The sequence below is a fragment of the Pleurodeles waltl genome, chromosome 6, assembly GCF_031143425.1.
Source record: "Pleurodeles waltl isolate 20211129_DDA chromosome 6, aPleWal1.hap1.20221129, whole genome shotgun sequence".
Taxonomy (NCBI): Eukaryota; Metazoa; Chordata; class Amphibia; order Caudata; family Salamandridae; genus Pleurodeles; species Pleurodeles waltl.
In genome coordinates, this window is record NC_090445.1 from 832610603 (window position 1) to 832624457 (window position 13855).

A 13855-nucleotide genomic window follows, 5' to 3' on the forward strand; every position below is an offset into this window, starting at 1 on the left:
TGATAAACTAACAGGCTGATACAGGAAGACGGAAAGAACTGACAAGAGAGATAGAACGGCAAATAGATAGATAGATAGATAGATAGATAGATAGATAGATAGATAGATAGATAGATAGATTTAAATACAACTATGGTTTTCTAAAGAATTCAAGGTGAATGACTCATGAAAGGACCGAAAGACTATGACACATCACGCCTTCTTAAAGGGCCTGCAGTGGCTGCCCTTCCGAGTCTGCATCATTTTCAAAACGTTATGCATCACGAATAAGGCAGCGAGAGGTAGCGCGACAGCATCCTCTAACCACTGAAGAAGCACAGCGATCAATACATGCGCAGCCAGACTCGAAAACAAGGAATACCAAAAACGAAGAAAATAAAATGGAGTGAATCCTTCTATGTGTCGGTGAACTAGTTAGATCCATTTCGTACACTTCACTACACTACACTACATTTCGTATCTCATTCATGCAGTGTAGCGCTAAATCCCACCTTTTCAAGGTGAGAAGGACCGTTCGGTCCCTGCAGCCATGGGTCATTTCTTGACCTCACATCGTTATCTGGCTAGTGTACTGAACTCCTTTGCTCCGGACCTTGATTACCGCTACCGCAGTAGTGATGAATACTTTCAGACAAAAACATACCAGAACCAGCAATATGGGTGAATGTCCTTCACAGTATTAAGAATTTAGATCGAGAAGTCCCGATGTGTGTGCCACATTTTCATTTTACTAATGCAGAGGTGCCTTGACCGTACCCAACAATTCATGAGCTTCAGAGTCCCCGAGCTATCGCCAGGGGTTCCCAGCTGACAACAGCATTGATGACAGTCTTCCCAGCTGGAGCCAAAGGTCTGAACTGATCGTGCTGGAAGGTCGGGTCACGTGTGCCTCTGTAGGCCACACGCCTCCTCAGGCTTCAAGCTGTACAAAGAATCATTAATAATGTTTTTTTTTCCTAACACCATGATGAATGAGCTGCTTGAAGAGAAAATACAACAAACGCATTCATGGAGAGTTTGTGATTTCTATGGAAAGTTGGAACACTCAAAACGCGTTCAAGGAAGCAACGATCTCCATGGAAAGAATGGCCCTCATTTTTAGCAGTTTTGTTTCTGAATGTCGTCAAAAATAACGTTGCCTTTGTCTTTTGTAATCTGTTCTTGTTTGGTGCCATGTGAGCCTCGGTTCACTTTTGTCAGTTCTTCCTCCGTTTCTGATGTATTTGCAATACTTTGTGGGACAGAATGCCCATATTTTGTTCAGAAGATTCCTCTAGGTATCTTTTCCCTGGGGATAATGTTAGCATGTTTCAGGTGTGTTCAGAGTCTGGGAAGGGTGGCTTTCGCTGGGCTTTTTCATGACTGCTAGAAAGGCATTTATCTGCTTTTTAAGATGCCTGACATTGGAAGTGGCTGAACAATAGACATTTCAGCAAGATCGAAGCTTTGGTAGATTTGTGAGAAAATGTGTTACCGTGGCCTGTTTCTTGACTAAAGAAGTCGCAGTCTCCAAACACTGACCTCTTACATCGCTCAAGCACGTTTGTTAATGCCTTAATAGTTTTAGAGTCACTGCAGCCAGTCTTCCAAAATATCTTGTATGCCTTCAAATGCGCTTTGCATTGGCTTACAAACAGACTACGCTCGGCTGCTGTAGTAAAGAGTGCTTGGATTAAAATGAATCCATCCACAATTTACTAATTCATGCACATGTCTAAGGATCTGTCGGAAACTGTCCTTGTTGTGTGCACCTGATAAAGGAATGGCCGCAATTTTTGAAATCTGATTGATTCAGGACTAAGATTATACGGATGAGATCCTCGTTCCTGATCCTCCCACACAGCTTTAATGACCACTACATCAGAACAACAGCATAACGAAACAATAAAGAAAACGCCTGACCTCAGAACATGCCAGTGCCTGTCGAGCATTAGCACTTTTGAAGAGGTGGGTAAAAAACAGACAACAGTCTGATATACTGTAAGTAGCTGTTGAAAATCTGCAATCAGGTGACATGTTCATGCACCGTGGACTTGATGAAAAAATTTTCAGGACTAAGTGTGACTTGCTCGCAACTGAGTTGTGACTTAATCATAACTTACATTTGATTTTCTCCTGAAATTTAGGAGTATGTTACGCTCCTGGAAAACAAGCTTTGTGAATCAGGACTGGTAGGCCAAGAGCTTCCAGTAGGCCTTTTAACCTTTGAGTGTCATTTATGTACGTGCTGCCTTTTGTGCATTAGTTCCATGCTGGAAACTGTTGATAAACAACTGCTATGCGAGCGCAAGAGATGAAAATGACAGGCAGAAAGAACAGTGGGAGTCAATTGGGAATTTACCATTTTAGCTTTTGGAAGGCTAACATTTTTCCTGTTTCATCATTTTGTCAAACTAGCAAGTCATTAAGTTGTTCCAGTTCCCACTCTTTGCAGACACAACTGGTGTGTAGTATTTATGCCGTCCCTGCACTTTCAAGGTGAGCTATTTCTACGGCCTGTTAGCAGCCATTTTAAGGTGCCCATGTACATGTTTACATCGGCTCTCCAGAGGCAATATATCTCACTTCATGGATGTAACTTCTTCTGCTGGTACTTGGTAACCGTGCTGCAGCTAAATTAGGCAAGAAATCGATAGAGTATGTGTAAGTGCATAGCAAAGGTGTTTTCTCAAAGTAGGCTGTATCTGTAGATGCTAAATAGTGATCATTGTACCTTATAAAACGAGGCAGTCCACAGGCAGCATCACCTGCGCAGCACGGTGCGTATAGCGATGGTAGTACACCTCTTTACTGTACTTACGGCTTCCATGTAAGCAGTCAGCTTCGGGAGGAGCTGTAAGTGTGAAGTGTTAGTACCAGTTCACACGTGCACTTACATCACTCCTGTACTGACATACTGCAGCCACCACACCCACCGTCATAGCAATATGGGTTTACCTCCCTTATAAAACAGGCGAATGCTCAAGTGGGCAAAAGGGCCACATCAAACCTTAAACACTACTTCCTGAATACAAACCAGATAGTAGCACTCATTGTCATATTTCAGCACTCTGCCTTGTGTTCTTACTTGGGGAGTGGAAAAAGGGACTCAGAAACACATTTATCCCCGTTGCACATGTGAAGCACAGAGTGCAGTGCGTTTGTTCCATTGTTTACTTAGCAGGTAGTAACATAGCATACACTATATTTACTTCGTTTCGTATGTTGTTAGAAGTAAACTTGTGTGGACTTTATTTTCCTTCTTTAATTATTAGGCAAAAAAATGGTGCAGAAACTGTTTATATCATTATTTATTTGGTAAGAAGATAATACTGCTGAATCAATTCACTCCCATTTATCTGATCTCAGCTACGTATGAGTGTGCTACTGTTGTTGTACCAGTTCTGTTATTGTTAGGGGTTCATCTGTTTTTTATTTATGTGTCAAGCAAGACCTCAATCAGGTATAATGCAGACACGTGAGGCATGTGCCTAGGAGCAATAGGTGCCTTTCAATAACTGACCTTCTTGAAATCTCTCGCATCAGCTTTCGGATCCGGAATTGAGAGCATTGCCCAAAGAATAAGGGGATTTTTTTAATGCCCTCATAGTTTTTCACCCTGGCTAAGGGGGCCGTAGGTATACGTCGCAAGGAAGAGAAACCCCAGCCCCAGTGGGTCCCCCTCCCTCACAATGCACCCTCCGCCCACCTGCCACTCGGGGACCAAGGCGGTGTCTTGTCGATACCCTCGAATCCCACACAATTGACGCAGGTCTATTGCCTCGCCCGACAGTCTCATGACCAGGTAAATCCTTGGTGGAAAATTCTTAATCATTGGACTCCTTTTGTTAAACTCAACAGCGCCCCCATACGCTAAGCAAAGTGGTCTATCTCTTGAGAACTATTTTCCCACACTGACCGAAATTCATCTCTTTTACTTGGGGGGGGGCACTACGTTCTAGGCAGCACAATTTATGAATCACCGTCAGCCATTTCTGTACAGTGGGAGCCGTTGAGAGAGCCCATTTTAAAAAGATTTCCTGTCTGGCTAAAAGTATTAAAACAAACAATAGATGGGGTTTGGTGTCTGGTAAGCCTCTTGCTTTGCGTTTCCCCAACAAACATCCCAGGATTACCATCAGGAGACTTACCTCAACTTCTTAACTGATTACCGCCTTTACCATCTTATCAGCGGTATTCCAGAAATCTTCAAACTTCGGGCACTGCCAGAACATGTGGAGATCATTCGCCCTCTCTTCGTCACAGCAAGGGAATTGTTTTTGTTCGCCCTCCCCCAAGCTGTTAACTTCTCCGGTGACCAAAACACCCTATGCAATGTAAACAAATTGTTTTTCTTCAGAGAAGCAGAGTTAACTGTAAACCAGAGTGTAGACATTGATACTTGCCAGAGATTGGTGACATCCAGTGATGGCAAGTCCTTTCCCCACTTCTCCTCCAGAAGGAATAGCGTCTCTTCCCCTGCCTCTATTAACATCCAGTACCATAAACCAACCTGTTTATGGTAGACGGATCTCTGAAGTACTTTCTTCTCTTAGATACTCTTCCCTGTCCCTTCCTTCCGCAAGGTGTTGGCTCAGCTTGCCAACTGATAGTACTTGAATTTGGAGATCACACTCCCCACTTGCTCTGTGAATGTAGACCAGGGTTTCAGGGTGTAATCCTATATAATTTGCCCCCACTTTACCACTCCATTTATCCGTAGGGGAACTGATAGTTTATCTTGAAGACATTCAGTGGTGCCTGGTGAATCCCAAATGGGGGCCATGATACTATAATATGGTACCCCTAAGGAACCCCGGATTTGAAACCATATCCTGCAGGCTGCTGTTAGGGTCTTTAATTGAATCTTTTTTAAATACTTCGGGTGGCCAAATTTATATAAGAAATGGTCTCCTGCCTCCGAAAAACATTGAGTCATTGCCCCCAAAAGAGTGGTATAGTTAGATCTATCATTTAGTAGAGCCAGAGCCCTCACATTTCTTAGCTGCAAGGCGAGATAATGTTTATAAAAATCTGGTGCTAGGAACCCTCAATGCTCTTTCTTCTTGCTTAGCTTTTCCCACGCAATACGAACTCCCTTAGATACCCATCTAAACGAGCTCAGGTCCCCCTGTAATTTTTTAAACCATCCCAACTTAAACTCTAGAGGTATTGTATTAAACAGACAAGTAAACTTTGGGAGAATAATCATCTTTAAAATATTTGACCTGCCTATTAGAGATAATAGGAGGCTAGCCCATATCTTTAGAAGATTCCTTTTTTCCGCCCATACTTTTTTAAAAAGTTGACCATTGCTACCTCCTCCAGGTTAGTTGTTATCTGTATCTCCAAATATTTGATCTTTTGTTTAACTAATGATCTTTTGTAGTCAACATTCCCACACATAATTTCAGTTTTCTCCTGATTTACAGAGAAACCTGTCAGCCTACCAAATTCCTCTAAGGAAAGTAGTATACTAAGAAGGGAACCACCTACGTCTCTGGTAAATATCACTAAATCATTGGCGTATAACGCCACTTTCTTTTCCCATCCTCTACTTTAAAAGGGAAGAATGTTACTATTCTTTCTAATCATTATAGCCAGGGGTTTGATATACAAATTGAAAAGAAGAGGGGAAAGCGGACGGCCCTGACGAGTCCCTCGCCCGCTCCTAAACTCTTGTGACAGAATACCATTAATCAATATTCTGGCCGTTGGATTTTTGTACAAAGCTCTTCTTGCCCTGGAAAATACCTCCCCAAACTTATATGCTTCCATAGTCATCTGTAGAAAGGGCCACTGACCCGATTGAAGGCTTTAGCAGCGTCGAAGGTCAGAACTGCTAAGGGAGCATCCTCCTGGAGTGCCCGATCTATTGCATCCAATAAATCATGTGTAAGTTCATGAAGTTGTCTCCCCTTAATATAGCCCTTCTGATCTTCATGCACCAAAGTACCAACTTCCCTCTGAAGCTTCTTGGATATAATTTGTTTGTAAAGTTTATAATCTGAATAAAATAGTGATATAGGTCTATGTGACTCACACTGCTACAGGTCTTTCCTGGGTTTTAAAATCAGGCTGATTCTTGCTTCGTCCCACGATTTTGGCATTTCGATACTCTCAAAGAAAACTTGATTAAATAGCTCCAACATGATTGGAGCCAACTCATCTTTGAATAGTCTATATAGTTAATTTGGTAGGTTGTCAAGCCCGGGTGCTTTTTCCTTCTTCAGGCTCTTTGTTGTTTCATACACCTCTTCCACCTCTATCTTTACCTCCAGCTCCTGTTGTGATGTTCCATCTAACTCAGGGAGGCTAACACCACTCATAAAGCCCCTCATCTGATCCTTCAATTCCTCGGAGTCCTCTGTGTAAAGCTTTCGGAAGACGTGAAAGCATCCTCTATCTCTGATTCCCATGTTCAGTGACACCCTGTTGCCTCATTTCTAATAGATGCAATATGGTTCCTTGTCTGGTCTGTTTTGGTCTTCCATGCTAGAAGCCGACTACATCTTTCCCCATATTCGTAGTGCGCATGGCAGTGACTTTCCCATCTTCTCCTATTTTTAATTTCTAAAAAAGCCTCTCGGTCTACTCTGGTCTTCTTTAATTGGGCATCTAAACTGATTGATTGTCTGTTATCCAGAGAGAGCTGCGCTTTATATTGTAATTCGTGTAGGGCAGACATGGCATACTCCTGGTTTCTTATCTGTTCCTTTTATTCTCTGTGCAGCCAGATTGATTAGCCTCCCCCTTATATATGCCTTATAAGCATCCCAAACCACCAGTCAGGTAGTAGATCCACAGTTTATGGTGAAAAACTCTTTAGGCCCTCAACAATCAACACACCAAAAACAAAGCCTGGTTTACCGTCCACCTGTATATCAAAGTCAAAATATAACTTCACCGCAGAGTGATCAAAAAGATGTTCCAGGGCATGCCCACATCAATAATCCTCCTTGCATAAGCTTCTGTGCACTAAGAAAAAGTCCATCCTGGAGCGATGGCCATATTTCTTATTATAACAAGTAAATCTAGAACCTACTCCACCCTTCCATCTCAAGATGTCAACTAAGACAAGATGTTCCATTGCCTTCTTGACCCAAAACTTTGTTCCTCTAGGGGTGGACTTATTAAAACAGGATCCAACATTACATTGAATCACCCCCAGTACGACTGGGTATTTATTTCAATATTAATAAATGGTTGTATAAGGCCTGGAAGGGTGCTGGGTCATCTACATTGGGGACACAGTACCCCCCTATTGCAAACCAGGACCCATGTAATCTGGCTTCCAAAATCAACCATCTCCCTTTGGAACCCACTATCACGTTGCACCCTATTGCCTTTATAGATTTGTTAAAGAGAATCGCCACACCTTTAACTGAACAGGATTGATTTGTACTTGCACAATAACCAACCCATGTCGTATATTTAAGAATGTCTTCCCACTCCTGCAATAGATGGGTCTCCTGAAGAATGATCACCTCTTCATCTATTGTTTAAAAAAAATCCCAAATCTTCCTCATTCCCCTCTTAACCCTGAGACCGTTTACATTCCAGGATAGAACCTTCAACTGGGTGTACCTGTCTCTAGGCATTATTTAAAGAAAAAAGAGCCCTGTGAGCCCCTACCTGACCTAAATATAGTATGCTCGCCAATGATAAGCACCACGAGGAAAGGTTTATTATTTTCTTATGATCCCACACCCTGTGATGAAAAAAGAAAACAAACAATAAGTCTTTTGAATCCCCCAACCTCTCCCCCCTCCCTGGGGTACCCTCCATTCTTTTATTGGGAGAAACAAAAAGTTGCCCCCGTTGAGATGCCCTCTGGACAGCCCAAACACGTAACTTAATGTGATGCCCTAATCTGTTCTACAAAAGTGCGGGCATCATTTGGATCCCTGATGTTATGCATCTTGTTATTCCACATAATTATTAGAGTCTGCTACAGGGAAACATGGCGGCTGGCTGAAGAAGTGCAGACAGGAGCTCCTCGGATTCTGGGCAGCCCCGTAGAAGTTTGCGGACAATGCCGAATTCTTTACCTTAACCAGAATTACAAAATACAGTGTGAGGATTCCTTACCTGAAGCAGTTCTGTGTGTCTATGTGGACGTTGGAGGAAACAGAGCTGGGTGGAGACCTAGCTGCAAGGCAATGAAGAGTGGGCTTCTTTAGAACCAGTGTGTGGGCGGAAGCTGCTTGGAGTATACGTTGAGGGAGATACTTCTTATCCCGCTGTGATCTCCGGGGGCCAGGAGGCACAAGAGGCGTCCTCTTTCCAGAAGAGGTGGTGAAAAGGAACTGGGGTTTACCGCAAGCTTGGAAAATATGATGTTCATGGCCCTGGCTTGCTGCCGGGTTCGTACACACTCTAAGGAGCCCATTCCAGCTCCAACCCTGTGAATACAAAGCCCACATAAAGGTAATGTGAGATTTACTAACCTTCTTTCTGATTCAGAAGGCAGAAGCTTGTAAATCAGGAATTCAGGGGAGGAGGGCCACTTCCAGAGAACCAAGAGGGGGAGAAGGGGAGTGAGGTGTGGGTCAGTCAAAAGCACCCCAAAGGATAGTGACTACTTGAAAAATCAGCAGGTTAACATCAATTTGAAAAAGAAGCAAGCAAATAAAAGCACTCCTATTTTGACTCAAAAGAAGGGGGTTGCTCCCTGAAAAGACTCGCTAGTCACGCCATTATTGTCGTTCTTTAAGTCTCTTCCTAAGGGGGGTAGGGGTGCGGAGACTTTAAAAGAAGTTACCACTTCTCCCTCTTTTCTGGAGGGTTCAGGTTTAGAGGGGTGGGAGCTGGAAAAAAGCAATGAGGAGCCTACTCGCCTCGAATGGCAATTGAATCTCTCAGTGGGCTTATGGAGACCTCACTGTCATCGTCTCCCCCTGGAACCCCAGAACCTGCACCCCAGATGGAATCTCCGCAGTCGCATAGTTCAGACGTTCAGAACGTCCTGCTCTCGTTAACAAATGAGATTAGAGAGAAGTTTGAGGTTTCAGAGCGCAATCAAGGAAAGATCCGAGAATTCTGTGAAGCTATGGAGAGCAAGATAAATATGTTAACGGAAAGGATGAGTAGGCTGGAAGCAGCTGTTGAGGAGCAAGACAGAAGGGTACTCTCAAATAGTCATGACATATGCCAGCTCAAAGTTGGAGAGAAAGCTATACAGGATAAGTTAGAAACTTTGGAAAATAATATGAGGAGAAACAACATTAGATTGTTGAATGTCCCAGAGGGGGTGAAGGGGATGACATTAAGGGATTTGTAGTAACTTTAATCAGCGATTCCATTCCTAAACTGGGGCATCTTAATCTGGAGGAGACTATCCAAAGAGTTTATCGAGACCCTTTCAAGAAAAACGTCGCTAGAAAATCCCCCAGGAAAATATTAATAAACTTTGGAACATACTCTATCAAAGAGAGGATTCTCTCAGAAGCTCTCGAAGTCAGCAGCTTTTCGAAGGGAGACTGGTCCTTCTGTATAAGTTCTGACTTGTCCAGGGCTACGCTCGATAGACAGTGGGAGCTGAGGAAATATATGCAGGAGCTTAGATCTTTGGGGGCAACAGTTCAGATGAGGTTCCCAGCTGCTCTAAGGGGAATGTTTTTGCCATATAATTAGAAAAACAAATCTGATATAATATGGTTTCGTAAACAAACCCATACAGCATCAGTGTATCTCACTATATAAAATAAAACCTCCAATCAGTGGGTAAGGAAAATAAATAACAAAAATACCCCTGCCTGATGTTGGGGGGTGTACATTTAAAGAACGTTGAGAAACTTCATGTGAAGTTGTCCTGTTTAGCAACAGTTAACTATTAGGAACCATTATACGCAATATGGAGTGACGAAAAATGGCTAGCCCATAACATTAACCCCCCGCACGCCATCAGACTGAGCAACAGTGAAACACCTTGGTAGTTCAGCCTGTGAGTCATCCAGATTGGTCAACCCTGCTGCATAATGTGGCCCTCTATCCACATAATTCCAGTGGCACTGCATATAAATAAAGCACTTCCATTACCCTTCTTCCTCTATCTGCAGCAAAAATGATCACTATTATTTATTATATCCATTTATATCATTATTATCCCCCTAACGTAGTGTGGGGACCCAGAGATGACCTATTCAGAGAGAGCACTTCGTTCTGACCATTTTGGTTATGGTCCCATTGTCCTAGGACCACCACACGGTGAGTTATAGGCAAAAATGTTTTTTTAAAGGAATGTTCCGCAAAGCATTATCGGGCAAGTTTCCGAGTGCAGCGAATATTGTAGTATCTTGACTGTAATGCTCAGAACACCCCTAGAGGGCACCACAAAAAAAATCACGTTCATAAGAATACAACATTTTCTAGTGTAGCGTTAAGAATTCTAGATTCTATTAAGGACACGGAGGCGAGGATTAGGCTTCTCAGTTCTTTACTATTTCAAAACAGCAGCCAATGAAAACAGTAAACATTAAAGAGGCTTTGAACCCCACCTCCCATGACCACCAATAGCAGACCAACATAGTCTATAAACAGCGGAGGCACCAACTGACGTCCTCTTTCTTTGAAAAAATCAGAAAACCAAAAAGTGCTCAAGTCCAACCAAAGTCTCTGGGATGAAGAATAATCCACCAAAATCCAGATCGCCAAGAACGACCAAACAACGGCTCCTCACAGGTTCAACCTTGTTTGCCATCAGTGTCTGAAAGAAAAATCCATTTTAAGACTCGAGAATAATACAATAAAAATTCCCAGAGCGAGAAACAAAAGACTATGACACAATCATTGAAGAATATCATTCCATTAAAAAATTATACTGGGTGGGATAATCCTCGCCTCCGTGTCTTTAATAGAATCTAAAATTCTTAACGCTACACTAGAAAATGTATTCTATGTCAGGACTGGAGGCTCCGATTATGCTGGTTCAAAGCTGATCCACCAGCAAATTAGACACATGTACTGTAGCTTTATAATAAAACATTTTAAACATAGAATCACTAGACCAATCAGCAGCTCTAAGAACATCTTCTGATCTAGAACCCAAAATAAAAGCTTTTGATGCCATGGCCCCCCTGGTAGAATGGGCCCCACATAGAGACATATCAATACCTGCTTCGGACATCACCCAAAGAACCCAGCGTGCTAAATTAGCCGCTGAAACAGGTTTGAAGGTTTTCTGGGTGGAAATAAGAAGAGAACCCAAAGGATCCACTCTGTAGCTTGCAGAGCGTTCTTCATATACCTTTAAACATTTGACAACACACAGATTGGCATTATTTGGAAAAGCTGGATACTCAACAGAAGAAGACATACATTTAGTACACTTAGAAATGATAAATGACACCCCAGAAGGGGAAAACAACCTCCCTCCTAAATCAAGGGCTTTCACATCTGACACCCTGCAACAAGAAATTAGACAGAGTAACATAGTTAACTTTGCGGACAATTGTTTCATAGATAACAAATGACTCTCTGGCCAATTAGACAAAAAAGATAAAACAACAGTCACATCCCAAAGCTGAGCATAGCACTGTCTACTTGAATTGGCCACTCTGATACCTTTAAGCAATTTACAAACCAAAGGGTGTTGCCCTACTGGTTTATTATTGTTTCAAGAATGTCTGGCTGAAATAACTGACCTAAAATTATTTACCGACCTGTAACATAAGCCAGAGTGTGCACATTCAGACAGGAAATTTATAATGTCCTTGACTTCGGATCCCACGGGATCCACATCTTCTGGAATGCACCAACCCACTCACTTCTTCCATGCCAGGGAGTAACGTTTGTGGGTGGAAGGAGCCCAAGCTTGCGGTATAAACGAGGAAGCTGAAGCCGAAAGGCCCTGCACTTGTGAACGTCTCCCGATATCTTCTAGGCCATGCAACATAGCTGTCCTGATAGGAGAAGAGGATGCGGGGAACCCACCGGATCCAGAAGGAGCTGCGGATTCACCGGGAGCTGAAGAGGAAGGGCAATCAAGAGTTCCAGAAGGGATGGAAACCAAGGTTGACTCTTCCAAAAGGGGGTAATGAGGACCGCAGATGCTGCTTCCCGTCGCAAGTACGTTGCTACTCGAGGAATCATGGCAAACGGAGGAAACGCATAATTCATCTGAGATGACCAATCCTGCAGAAACGCATCCGTCGCCATGGCCAGGGGATCTGGCCTCCAACTGAAGAATTTTGTGATCTGGAAATTGAGGTGAGATGCAAACAGATCCACCTGGCAAGGACCCAAAAACCCAATGACCCTCTGAAAAATAGAAGGTAGAAGTTTCCAGTCGCTGGCATCCCTCAGGAATCGAGAGGTTCAATCTGCCACTAGGTTGTCTCTGCCAGGAAGGAATTCTGCAATCACCATGATTTTTTCATCCAGACAAAGATGCCAAAATTCCCCGGCTATATTCGCCAGGAGGCGAGACCTCTTTCCCCCCAGACGGTTGATATACCGGACTGTGGACACATTGTCCATTTTCAGAAGAATACAACAATTGCTCCTAAGGGGAATAGAAATCTGATGGCAAAAGAACCCACTAGGAGTTCCAGACAATTGATGTGAAGATGCAATTCCTCGGAGGACCACCTCCCCCTGTCGAAAAAGGACCGCATCTCACTCCCCAGCCCCAACGATTGGCATCTGATTCTATCACCACCTTAGGGATGTCCCCAAATATGGCTCTGCCATTCCATGCCTCCATGTGAGAGAGCCACCACTGAAGCTCTTCCTGGGCTTCTAGAGATATAGGAACCAGGTGTTCTTAAGAGAAACCCTGTGGAAGGAAATGGATCTTCAATCTCTGCAAGGCTCTGTAATAGAGAGGACCCAGAAAAACCTGAATTGAAGCGGCCAAAAGCCCACAATCCAAGCTAGGGACCTCAAAGAAACCATCTGTTTCGATAACGCCAGCTTCAACTCTCTCTTGATCGATTTTATTTACTGAGGAGGAAAAAGCAACTGGGCTTGTACAGAATCCACCTGGAACCACAGGAACTCCAACTGTTGGGATGGAATCATGCAGGATTTTTTGTGACTGATCACTAACCCCAGATCCTGAAGCAGAGAACTCACCCAAAACAGGTGTGTCATTAACAGAGATTGCTCTTGAGCCATGATAATCATGTCGTCTAGAAAGATTATCAATCGAATGCCTCGCTCGCAAAGGTTTTCCACTACTGGTTTCAAGAGTTTGGTGAACACCCACGGAGCTGACGACAGCCCGAAAGGGAGAGTCAGGTATTCGTACCAACTGTCTCTCCACTGAAATTGAAGAAACCGTCGGTGAGAAAGAGCTATGAGGACTGATAAGTAAGCGTCCTTCTGATCTAGACAAACCATCCAACCTCCTTGCTGAAGAAGATCTCTTAACAGATGGATGCCCTCCATCTTGAAATGACGATATACCACAAAGGGGTTGAAATGCCTTAAATTGAGCACTAGTCTCTGACCACCTCCCTTCTTTTGCACCACAAAAACGTTGCTGCAGAAACTCTGTGGGTGCCGGGAGGTTAAGGAAATGGCTTTCTTTGTTAACAATTCCTGAATTTCGGCATCTATAAAGGATTTGTCTAGTTGGGAAAAAAAAGATAGGATGACGTAATGCCTGTTGTTGAGGGATTGAAATCAGCTCTATGGAATACCCTCGAACAACCTCTAGAACCCATGCGTCTGAGGAGATGGAAGCCCATTTTTGACAGAAAAATGTTAGTCTGCCTCCTAAGGGGATAAAAGGAAGAGGAAGATTCATTACCTGTAAGGGTGTTATCGATGGCTCTGTAGCCTCTGTTTGCGCATCGACTGTTGTGGTTGCGGGCTCCTCTATATCTGGAGGGATAGAAACCTGCTTGGGAAGGGTCTTGGGTGTAACCCC

At 43.4% G+C, this 13855-nt stretch overlaps 1 protein-coding gene across 2 annotated transcripts in view; it reads left to right on the forward strand.

Moving 5' to 3' along the window:
* SEMA4G (semaphorin 4G) overlaps positions 1 to 13855 on the forward strand; it is a 516826-nt gene that overhangs the window by 293585 nt on the left and 209386 nt on the right. The gene's annotated exons all lie outside the window — the stretch shown is intronic.